This window comes from Nyctereutes procyonoides, unplaced genomic scaffold, assembly GCF_905146905.1.
Source record: "Nyctereutes procyonoides isolate TBG_1078 unplaced genomic scaffold, NYPRO_anot_genome, whole genome shotgun sequence".
NCBI classification, from domain to species: Eukaryota; Metazoa; Chordata; class Mammalia; order Carnivora; family Canidae; genus Nyctereutes; species Nyctereutes procyonoides.
This window is the reverse complement of record NW_026575121.1, coordinates 15,978,133-15,991,155: the sequence shown is the minus strand read 5'-3', so window position 1 is coordinate 15,991,155 and position 13,023 is coordinate 15,978,133.

Below are 13,023 nucleotides of genomic sequence, written 5' to 3'. Positions count from 1 at the left end.
GTATGCGAATGGGGGGGGTAGTGATCAAATTTTGCCAGGATTTGTGAGTAAAAGTCAAGTCACCTTTTATAGATGTTAAATATAGCATGATAGTGTGGTAGCAGCTGTGCTTGTCTGCTTTCCCCTGCTGTTCTTAAAAGAATGCACCTTGGCACATTTGTATGGAGCTAAAAAATGGTATGGGTTTTTAATTTGCGCATGGTGTAGGGTGGTAGTTGTAATACAAATTTTCTCTAAGTTTTGGTATTGAAAGATGACATATTAATGTGAGAAATTAGATTTTGTTTACCAAGAGGAGCAGAAGATTCGATTACACTTTCTCAATACTAATTTTCAGAATGAATCATGTAAATGGACAGAAAGAATGAAATAAATTAGCAAACCACATGTAGGAGAACATCTGTTGTCCAATCTTATACATGGTAATTAAGGCAGATAGACTATTTGTTTGGTCCCAGCTTTCTCTGAATGCATGTGAAAATCCATCTTGCGGCTATTGCTTTTCTAGGACCATTACAAAGGCTTTGACTCCTCCTAGTTGAGAGCGAGAGAGAGAGAAACATGGGTTGTATATTAAACACTTAGTATGCTTTCTCCATGAGAAAATAAGGATTAAATATATTACAAAGAAGGTTCCATGAATCAGTACACATAAAAAAGTTTATAGTATATTTTCAGTTATATTTTGTTTTGCAAATATGCACATACAAAAACCTACTAGTCATCTACCATGTTAAAATGTTTTTTACTCCTCAATTTAGTTCTGAAGGTATAATCCATATTAACAATAGTAAAAGAGTTGAGGATTAAGATAGTTAAATAATTTTCAGAATGTTTAAGGTTTTTAGAAATCTGTTTATACTGGTGATTGGGTAATTCTCCATGTTACTCTGTGTGGTGAAAGCAAAACGTTGCTCCTACCTTTTATGTTTTTCTTTTACCAGTTCTCTTGTCTGTAATTCCCTGTTTAGCTTTTCCTAGAAATCAAACTTAATTCCTTTCTCTCTGAAGGTGCAGAGAGCTCTTTCTAATCTTCAATAAATTTTCAATAATACATGGGTTAAGGTATACTCATGTGTAAAAGAAAGGAAACTCTGGAATACAGCTCAAAAGTTGAATGAGAAAGACCCAGAAATAAAATAATCTGGATATCTGAATAGGTAATGGCAGCTGGGGAGTGTTCATAAAAGGGCTTCTTAGGATTCTTAGGAAAGTTGTATTTGGTAAATTTTAAAAATTTCCTCTTGTTATCTCCAAATCTTCAGAAGAGTTTTATTTTTTATTATGGACTGTTTGTCTTTACTGAGAGGAACTAAAGGGCACATCAAATCCTTAAAAATAATGGGCACTAGCTGTACTTATGAAAACCTACTCTGGAAAAAAAATCATAGTCTTCATATTATCACACAGGTTTCTTGTCATCTACCCTAGACTTGTCCTCTGGCTTTCTCTCAACCATTCTATATGTCAATTTTTCAGAAAGGTTTAGAACCAGTCAATAGCTGTGCAGTTTCCCAAGTTAATGATAAAATTTTTTATACCCAAGGTCCACACTAACATTAGGACATGTAAAAGAGACTAATGATTATTGAATGTTCATAGTGTAATATTAATCATCTCATTTCATCTTCATAACCATGGGCCAGAAAGATTAAAAAACTATAACCAGTTAGGGTAACAAGTCAATCCCAATGGTTATTACTATTTTTTTTTTTTTTTTAGACAGTGGGGAAGTAGTAGAGGGAGAAGGGGAGAGAGAATCTTAAGCAGGCTCCAGGCCCACTGTGGAGTCCAATGTGGGGCTCAATCCCATGACCCTGAGATCATGACCTGAACTGAAATCAAGGGCTGGTCACTTAACCAACTGAACCACCTAAGTGTCCAAACCCAGTGGGTTTTATGTGGTAATTTCAGTTATCTGAAATTGGCTGTTCAAGATACTGTTCTATCTCGTTTTTATTGGCTCTTATAAGGAATTCCACAATTCCATGTGGCTGTATCTGTGCATCCCAGGATCCCACTTGTAGAACTCTGCTGCCCCTGCTGGGTCCCCTCAACAAAGTAAGACATTTCACTCCAGTGTATCAGTCAAAGCTCTTTCTCAACTTAATTTGCTTGAATTAGCAAAGAAGATTGCTTGGCCATGCCACTGTAAGTAGGGTCTCAGAATGAAGAAATCATTAAAAAAGAAGGAAAGAAAAGTAGATGTGAGAGATATTAGGGAGGAAGAGACAAAGGAGGTCCCGGTTGACTTGAATCTCTAGCAGAACGAGCTTTCTGGGCATGCAACCTGTACAGTCATACAGGATTCTGAATTTGGAAGGGCTAGCACAGAAGGTTTAATGCTTCGCTATAGCCATCCTGAAATTTTGATGACTTTTAAATAAAAGCATCATGGTTTTGTGTGTTTTTTTTTTTTTTTCATTTTGTAAATTATGTAGCCAGTTCTGGTCTCCAGTCTAGTTTCTGAAATCTAGTTCCTCCTAGAATGTGAACTTCCTTAGTATTTTTCTCTGCTTTGTAGGAAAATAAAGTCCTTCCATGTTTAAGCTAGTTTAGGTTGAGAATTTGTAACTTGCAATGGAAACACTTGTGACAAACATGTCTTCAAATCTCTACTTTCTATCAGTCCTCAGATTGTGATACCAACAAACCCTGATTATCTCTGAAGAATAAATTATTCACTTATGAATGATTTATGACACAGTTTTAACACTAAATCTTGTTTTCCTGCCATCTGCCATGCCTTTAGTTGACTTCACAGCATCAATTAGATCGTCCATGGAATGAAAACTAATGTTAGCTACTCTTAAAAAATATATATATATATATGTATATATATATATTTCATTTATATGTAATATTTTAATATATAAATACTTAAAATACATTTTTTGAAAGTAGAAATATATGATACCTATGTAGCATGTAGCAAATGCACACCAGGGAAAATGATAACATGTGTAGAGTAGTTTCCAGTTTATAAAATGCTTTTACACACAATATATTACCATAGGAAGTTCTCTCTTTTGACTAGAACCACTGGGCGATTGGTGGGTAAACCATCTCCCTGATAATGGGTACATTTTCACATTTCATTATGTTGGAAACAAATGAAAATGGTATCTCACTGCCATATAAAAGCAGGGCTTATCTACATCTGAAATTCAGTTTGTGATACTGGTCATTCTAAGTTTGTACAGATAGAGGCAGAGAAAACTCCATCTATGATCAACTGAAGCGACAGCAGAGGTCAGCTGCTGCTTTATTGAGACAGAACTCAAAGACAGGGATGCTTTTACCGGAGGAGTAAAGCCAGGTAGGACGAGGACAAGATGCAAGCAATCACGTGTACTCATTAGATGGAAAAGCCCATGTGCTTCACATTATGAAATATTAGGATGAGGTCCTGTCCTCTGCAACCTCACTGTACTAAGTTTGCTGGAACTGGACTTAATTTCAAAAAAGGCATGTGGACAAATTTATTAAGGACAGAAATACTTGGTTTTAAAAGTAAATAGATCAGGTCTGCACGTGAAGGTTCAGCAGTGATTTGATGGAGGGCTCACACCCTCCACGGTTTTGTGGGTACCTGAACTGTCTTCCCAGCATCCTCCATAATGCTCATCATTTCTTCCTTTTCCAGAGCAGTCTGTCTTCGCTCAAGACCACTGTTTGGGAAGTAAGGTGCCTCTCTTCCTTGTCACAGTGTAAATGAAGAGAGGATGTTTTATTTTGTTTACAACAGTTCACTCCCTCCTGTTAGTAAGAAGTGGAAATCAGGTCTCGGGACTCATATAACCGAGAGAGGTGAAGAATGGAGTTATAGAAATGGCAAGACCTTAAAATGAATTCAGGATTTAGTAACCAGCTGAAGGACAACAGCAGATGGTAAGTTTAGAGGTGTACAAATATAATGGGAGGAGGTCAGATGAATTTCGATAGCAATTGCAGGAGAACTGCGTGATAGTTTTGAGGAATAAAGAAGAGAAGACAAACCATATGGTGAGATGGTAATTAGGCTCCAGTGTTTTGCCTTTAAGAAAAGGAAAACCTTGGAAACTTACTTATGAAGACACAACCTAAGGTAAGGGAAAAGATTTATTGGAAAAGGAAAGAAAGAGAGATGGCAATCTAGGTCTAAGTTGTAGAGTTAGGGGGAGATTTTACGGTAACATTGAAAGTAGGGACAGGAAGACAGGAAATATATAGTAATTTAAACAATACAAAACTATGAATCAGGCTTCCTTATTATAGGAATAGTCGAAGAGTACTGAGAAATGGAACAGAGTTTGCAGATAAATTATTTGTAAAAAGTAAACAGGAACATTTTGACACTGACAATAAATGAGTGAATTCTCTGCTTATTACAATGCAAATCCATTCTTCGTGTCCAGGAAGAAAAGTCAATGTCTTCTTAGAGTGTGGAGAAAAATCTCTGCTGAGTACAGGTGACTAGCTAAGTCTATAAACTCAGAGGTTATTCCATTAGGTGATCCAGGCTTGGGTCTGAGTTTGTTTCTTTTAAGACAATTGAATTCCAAAGTTTCACGCTGTCAAGCAACTAGTGAAAATGTTTTTCAGCTGCTCATTCTCTAGTCAAGGCAGGATTGCCATGCTGATTTGTGTTAGCTTCTGCTTGAAAGGTTTTCCCTCCTATTCTTTTGAGGTCTTGGAGGGGTGTGGAGGCAAAATAGCTGGATTTTACTTTACTTATTTAAAGATTTTATTATCTATTTGAGAGAGAGTGAGAGTGAGAATGAGAGATTGTGAATAGGAGGAGAGCAGGGAAAGAGAGAAGCAGACTCCTCACTGAGCAGGGAGCCCAACTCAGGGCTCGATCCCAAGACCCTGGGATCATGACCTGACACAAAGGTAGATCCTTAACTGACTGAACCACCCAGGTACCCAGAGTAGCTGGATTTTATTTATTTATTTATTTTAAAGATTTTATTTATTTTAAAGATTTTATTTATTTATTCATGAGAAACCCAAAGAGAGAGGCAGAGACACAGGCAGGGAGAGCAGCAGGCTCCATGCAGGGAGCCCAATACGGGACTCGATCCTAGGACCCCAGGACCACGACCTGGGCCAAAGGCAGACACTCAAAGCCACCCAGGTGCCCCAAATAGCTGGATTTTAAACTGAAGGAGTAAGGAGCAGATTGGATAACCTTTGCAGGGTGCTGTGGCCCTGGGCTGCAGAGTGCACAGAGGGGTTAGAGGGGTATCAGGGAAAGTGGACTGAGGCTGGCTCAGTCTGGAGGAGCAGACTGATCAGCAGAGCCTGATCTGAGACAAAGGCAATAGTGTGGAGAGAATGGATTTGAGGGGGATTAAGGAGGAGGAATGGACAGGATTTAGAGGCTGCATGTGAAATGGAGCAGGCCTCTGCCTGGATAACTGGGTAGGCTGTGAGGCTATTCACTGAGGCGAGCTCAAGGGGTGAGAGGCAGGTAGAGAGAGAGATGCTGAGTTCACTTTTGTTTGTGGTGCACTTTAGGTGTCTGTGGGATAGTATCATTTCTTTCCCTTCCTAATTCTGACCACCAAACTCTTGATGAATATTTTTCTTTACGTTGATTAATTAATATACTCTTGAAGTCGGAGTTATCGGTCTTCTAACCCAGAAACAACAATAGCTTCCCATTATCTGCTAATTTAACTAGTTCAGTTCTTAGAGAGGCAACCTTATTTCATTTCTCCTTCCTAGATTTCAAGGTGTCGTTCACTGTTGACCCTATAACCCTTTGACTTGAGTGTAACTTATCAAAGAGAAGGAAAAGTCAAAGAGAGCTTTCAGGATTTCTGTCTGGAATCCTGAAGAACTGTGGTGGTATTGGTAAACATTGGCAGTTGGTAATGGAATTGTGAGAGGCTCAGTTTTGTTAGGTATTTAAACGAGGAATATCCAAGTAGAATTGCGATTTCATAGAATGTCGGACTAGAGGGGACTTTTTTTTTTAAGATTTTATTTATTTATTCATGAGAAACACAGAGCAAGAGGCACAGATATAGGCAGAAGGAGAAGCAGGCTTCATGCAGGGAGCCTGAAGTGGGACTTGATCCCAGGACTCCAGAATCACGCCCTGGGCTGAAGGCAGGTGCTAAAATGCTGAGCCACTCAGGGATCCCCGAGAGGGGACTTTTAAAGTGAAAGAATATTAACACTATTGATCATATACTATATGCCAGGCACTTTGCCAGAACTCCTTCATATATGTCACCTCAATTAATCTTGATGACACGCTTACAGATTATTTTTCCTGTTTTATGAATGGACATAAAGATCCTCAGATATATATATATATATATATATATATATATATATATAATATTTTATATATTTCTCTATATATTTACATGTATTATATATAACATAAATATATAGTATATCTAAGGTATTAAAATTTCATGGGGTGATTAAGGAAAAATGTCAGCAATGACTCGTTAAGGGGGTGATAATAAATAAAAGGTTGACAAACACCGATGTAGACCCGTTTCATTTATAAAGTTTTTCCTTTTTTGCAGAATTCTTTTTTGTTTCATATGAAATCACATGTTAAACACTAATACATACAACAGGTAAAAACAGCATTGGTTTAAATGCCACTGGGGAGATGGGCCAGAAACATGCCATTTCTGATGCCTTTCCCTCACCTTCTGTGGCAGCCCTTGAGGTACTGATATGAAGCTTAGAGCTCTGAGCATCTTAGTTGGAATAGCTGAGAAACACAATTTAACCTCTTTATTATACAGATGAGTAAACTGAGGCGAGCTTGTAATGTGTAAGCATGAACTCTTACGGTGATTTTATTATTCACACAAAGTGGAACTGAATCAGGCTTTCTATCTTGGGGCAGACTATGGAGGAGAGACACACAGAAGATGGGAAAAGAGAGAGAAAAGCCAGAGCAGAGGGCAGGTAAAGAATGTTTAAAGAGATGATGAGAAAAATAAGTGAGATGTTCAAGAAAGATACTCATCACAAGAAAAAAAAATGGGGAGGGGGACTGTGCATAGTGACTAAATGTGGTGAACATTTCACAATATCTACAAATATCTAATCACTATGTTGTATACCTGAAACTATACAATGTGATAGGTCCGTGATATCTCAAAAGATAAATTAATTTGAAAATGGATACTGTCCTCAGCAGCCGCAAATGGAGAGGCCATGGTTTCAGGACAGTGTGTGGGCAGAGCTTGGTTTCACAGGAAACTGGATATTTCAGACACCATCAGCAAATAGGTAAGGATGTTAACTTTGCTAATTATTGCAACTAATTACCTTTCCATGATCAAATAGAAACATCAATACATTAATCACCGCAAATTGAGAAAACAATTTTTAGTCTACTGTATTGATAGGTTCAGCTTACAGAATTAGAACACAAAACAATGTGCAAAATGGATGCCTTGAGGACAGACCTCAAGCAAAAGCAGGTTGCATGTACATTTGATTTTATATAATGTCGGAAACACAGCATTTCACCTGAGGCCAAAAAAGGAAAAACATATATGATGATGAGATAGAGACATAGATGAAAGAAAAAGAAAATTTGAAAACCTCTATTGAGCACCATGGAATTCTTCCAACAGATTTTACATGCATTTTTACCTTTGAGTGACATCATTGCTCTTTGCTATTGTCAGACAAATCGTTATCCAGGTGACTCAACAAATTATATTTGGGCTTTAGTAATTGTGCTTAGTATCAGGGAATTAAATTGTAATCTTACAAGAGTCTTAATAATTACTTAATTCTTCTTTGCTATTTATTTCAAATATTGGGAGTGCAATCTGGTAGTGACATCTAACACTTTCAATTGAACCTTAGTTAAGTGTCTCACACTAACAGGAATATTCCTGTTATCCTTTACACAGCTCTATCATCTACAAACATGGGCAGATTAATTTTCTAATCAAAACATTCTGGGAAACTATTAAGCATGACATTAAACTGTGTTATACTAATTATATTCCCTATGAAGGATTTCTATCTGAACTTACAGCAAAAGACCCTGGAGAAAACTTATCAGAGAACAAATTGCTTAAACGTGTTTTAAGAAGAATCACATATTCCTATAATAATTTTGCTTTTCATACCTACCTTAAATCAACTCTGTTCAAGGTGATTCACTATGGTGGCAAGATCTTGTTGACCTTGCTAAACAGATTTTTTTTTAAAGTGTTAAATCCTGCATAAGTGTGTAACATGGCAAACAGAAGTATTTAGCTCTATTGTGAACATTTGCCCAAAATTAGTATTTGCTTCTTACTAGAATACTACTCTCATCAAGAAAAAAGAAATAACAGAATTAATTGTGATATACCAAGGGGTGGGTGGGGTATGGAAATCATTTTAGCAGGGGTCAGAAATAAAATTTCTATAAAGGACCAGATAGTAAACAGCTTAAGTTTTGCAAGCCAGATGGTCTCTGTTGCAACTACTCTGGTCTACAGTTGTACAGAAAAAGGAGTTCTGGACAATATGTAAAAGAATAGGCATAGCTGTATTCCAATACCATTTTATTTATAAAAAGTAGATGGTTGATCAAAACCATAATGAGATAACACTTCATACCCACTAGCATAGCTAGATTCAAAAAGTCAGGTAAAAAAAAATGTTAGTAAAGCTAGGGCAGAATTGGAACCCTCATGCTCTACTGGTGGGAATGTAAAATGGTGCAGCCACTTAGGTATAGTTGGGTAGTTCTTTAGATATAGAGTAACCATATGACCCTGCATTTCCTCTCCTTTGCATATATCCAAGAGAAATAAATACTTGTGTCCATGTGACACCATGTCCATGAATATTTATAGTGGCATTATTTGTAACAGTCAAAAGAAACAACCCAAATGTCCATCAACTGATGAATGGCTAAACAAAAGGTGGTATATCCATACAATGGACTATTACTCAGCCCTTCAGGGATATTTGGCAGTCTTGCGAGATTTTTGGTGACATCTAGTGGCTGAGGTCAGAAATGCTGCTAAACATCCTACAAGGCACAGGACAGCCTCTTCTACCCCCATCATAAGAATTATCAAATGTCAATAGGGCTGAGATTGAGAAACCCAAGTTTACATATGTACATTATATGATTATATCAGTGAGCATTCTGTGTGTATGATTTGCTTTCTCCCCATCTTACATTATGTTGTAAAACAGCAGCAATTTAAACCAACACAGACAAGCAGGTGGAAAATGTGGACCGAGCCAGGCCGCAAAGCCAGCAGGGTAAGCAACACTAGTATATTTTGCTCCTGAAGGTTTGAAATGAAGGTGCCAAGTCAGTGCTAATGGCCAGGTAATTATTCTGAAACCCTGTGATTAAGTACGAAGTGCTATAGAACTTTTGTAAAATGAGGTACGCCTCCACTGCAGTAAGGTGGTAAAGCAATGGAGAAAGTGGTCAAGCCACATAAATTAGGCCTTGAATTAGGCTCGCAATTATGTTTCTTTTCCTAATCCACTGACTCCTTGGAAAGTATGCACAGCAAAGCACTGAATTTGTAATTTTTTTTTGGTAGTGTTTCTGTAGAACTACAAAACTTCTTTTGTAGAACTCGGATTTGTTGAGAAAAATTTGTAGAAAGAGGGAAATGCAGTGTTTTTTTGTTGTTTGTTCCTGGTTCTCTGCCTCTGTATTAATCTGAGGGAGAGAAGGAAAATGCATGTGATAGGAGAGAATAAAAAAAGTGGAAGACATGTAGTGGGAAGGGAATATTTTATTACTTAAAGTAAAAAAAATTAAAATCCTAAAAGAAAATTAATTATTTCACTTTTCCCTACCAGCATTTAATAGCTCATTGTGGTGTCAATGCCACTAAATTAAGATTTTTTTTTGAGGAATGGAAAGAGTTAAGGGAGAGATCTCCAAAGTTCCTATATTTTTATTAATTTGTATATTTTGTTAAAAACTGAATATAAAACATATCTGACAAACAGAAAATTATAGAAAATAGTAAAATAGACACAAATATACTCACCACTGAGAGGAAATACTTGTCCTAGAAATAAAGTCCTAGATTGACTTCAGATCTTTCCCTTTTATTTTTTATTTTTTTAAAGATCTTATTCATTTATTTATTTATTTATTTATTTATTTATTTATTTATTTATTTATGACAGAGAGAGAGAGAGAGAGAGAGAGAGAGAGAGAGAGAGAGAGAGAGGCAGAAACACAGGCAAAGGGAGAAGCAGGCTCCATGCAGGGAGCCCGATGTGGGACTTGATCCCGGGTCTCTAGGATCAGGCCCTAGGCTGAAGGCAGCACTAAACCGCTGGGCCACTGGGGTCGCCCAGATCTTTCCCTTTTAATAAATAAAACATTACAGATACCTTAGCTACAAAGTTGCAGCTTCAATTACTTACCTCTTCTTTCTTTACTCTCTGGGAGTAGGTGAAGTTTTGGGGTATATTTCCTTCGTGTTTTTACACATACATACACACACACACACACACACACACACACACTAAGTGTACTTGCCACTTGATTTTCCCTTTTATTCTTGAGATAGATCTACATGTAGACCCAGCATTTATTTTTATTTTTAAAATATTTTATTTATTTATTCATTAGAGACCCAGAGAGAGAGGCAGAGACACAGGCAGAGGGAGAAGCAGGCTCCCCATGGGGAACCTGATGCAAGACTCGATCCCAGGACCCTGGGATCACGACCTGAGCCAAAGGCAGCTGCACAACCACTGAACCACCCATACACCACAGACCCAGTTATTTGTTTTCAATACAATCTAGGATTCTATCCTATAATAAACCTCTGTGGGTTTTTATTCTTTTTGTGACTGCAGGATGGTGAAACAGTTTACTCTGTTTTGCTATTATGAAGTGTTCAAGAAGTATCTTTGGATGGGTACCTTTGGGCTTCTCCAAGGAGACCTGTAGACATGGAAGTGCCGGGTCACAGGTACATGTACCTTCACCTTTACTAGATCTTACCAAGTTTGCTGTCCAAAGTGGTTGTACCACTCTAGTCATCTTTGTAGGAATCCCTACATCTTGGCCAAAACTTGGTGACGTGAGACTTTGTAATATTTGCCAATATGATAAGGGTAAAATGGTGCCTCATAAAATTGTCATTAAAAAAATAGATTGGGAATGATACATCCTTTCCCTCAACTTTTCACACCATTCTCTCTTGTCATTAGGAGTGAACCCTCGCAAAAATTGCATTAGTCATTGTCTGGATGTTGAGACTGAACAGAAATGGTAAAGGAAAGAAAGATATTTTTGGATTCCAAGCTTCTTCAGGCCTAGCTTTTGTCTCATTAAATTTTGTTCAACTCCTGGCCCATGGGGCGTGTTTCCAAAACTATTGACTCAGTGGGGTATAACATCTTCTTGCGGGGTTATCAGAATGAGAAGCAATGCATGCTATTGTAAAGTTTAAATAATAAGCAAATTAAAAATGTACTTTTAAAAATGTAAAGCTTAGACAAAAGTATTATTTTTCACAGATGCATTGCAGTTGCAAAGAATTTTTTTTTTAAAGATTTTATCTATTTGAGAGAGAGCATGAGCAGGGGGAGAAGCAGAGGGAGATTGACACACAGAGCCCCACACAGGCTCGGATCCCAGGACCCTGAGATCATGATCTGAGTTGAAGTTAGATGCTTAACTGGCTGAGCCACCCAGGTGCCCCAAGAGTTTCTATAAGAAAAATTTCAGAGTAATCTATGTGAAGCTTGAAAATTAATTATAATAAATTGTTAATAACTTCTGTTAATTTATACTTAGTACCTTCTATATGCCAAGGACTGGAGAAAGAAAAGAGCAGCCCCCTTCACATCAGGTAGCTGGTTTGACACTTAGAGTAAAGGCTCAAGGTTTTTAAAAGCTAGCCTGACAATCACAGCTAAGCCACATTGTTCTCCTCATGGTCATAATCTCTCAGAGCCCCAATATCGGATAAGGTCACGCTGTGTTGAAGTGAGACAGAACAAGACCACTTCTAAGTTTATGCACAAACAACAGCAAGGTCAAGTGCAAATCACAAAAGACCTCCCCCACCCCCCATATTATGAATGACTGTGGCTTTATTGTCAGTTCCAACTCTAGCCTCATCCTTTTTTGTTTAAATTTTTAAAAAGATTTTATTTATTTATTCATGAGAGACACAAAGACAAAGGCAGAGGGAGAAGCTGGCTCCCTGTGAGGAGCCTGATGCAGGACTCAATTCCAGGACCCTGAGATAACACCCTGAGCCAAAGGCAGATGCTCAACCATTGAGCCACCCAGGTGTTCCTCTGGCCTCATTCTTTACCTGCCATTCTCCTAGATAAAACTTATTAGGATACCCAATCATTTACTGTCCCCAATTCCTGACAGCACTGAAATCCAGAGTAACCCTCCTCACTTGGTTTCAGAGGAACCTTCCACGATCACCTAACCAAAGTCCAAATCCTTTGAGTCCTTTCTGATACTTCCCTACTGGGAGGCCCCACAGTTCCCTATAGTGCATGATCTCATTCCCAGAGAGTAATGAATTCCACTTGTTCAGCTACAAGTGGTCCTGGTGGGAAGCCCTTCCTCCTGGTGGTCTCTGGTGGGAAGGGCTTTCACAGACATTTCTGAGAACTTTACATATGCTATCCCGTGTAAGCCTGGCAACACCCCTGTTTGTTAGGTATTATTATTACTATCCCCTTTTGCAGGTGGAAAGGCAAAGAAAGAAAGTGTAAAACAAAGAAGAAGAAAGAAAGAAAGAAGTTGTCATCTTCAACATCCCATAGCTAGTAAATGACAGGAATAAAATTTATACCTTGGGCCTCATGGTCATTAAGACCTAAGGAACTACTTCAGTTCTCTGGACCTTGCTGTTCACCTGGACTTTCCCCTAAATATTATGTGCTCTTTCAAGACAAAGACTGGCACAGAAAGTCTGGAACAGTATAAACAAATAAATATTAAGCAAACAAACAACCCAATGACTATAGCCTGAAGACATACTTGGAACTAAGGACCCTTTTCTGAACCTCCCCAGAGTTGCTAGAGTT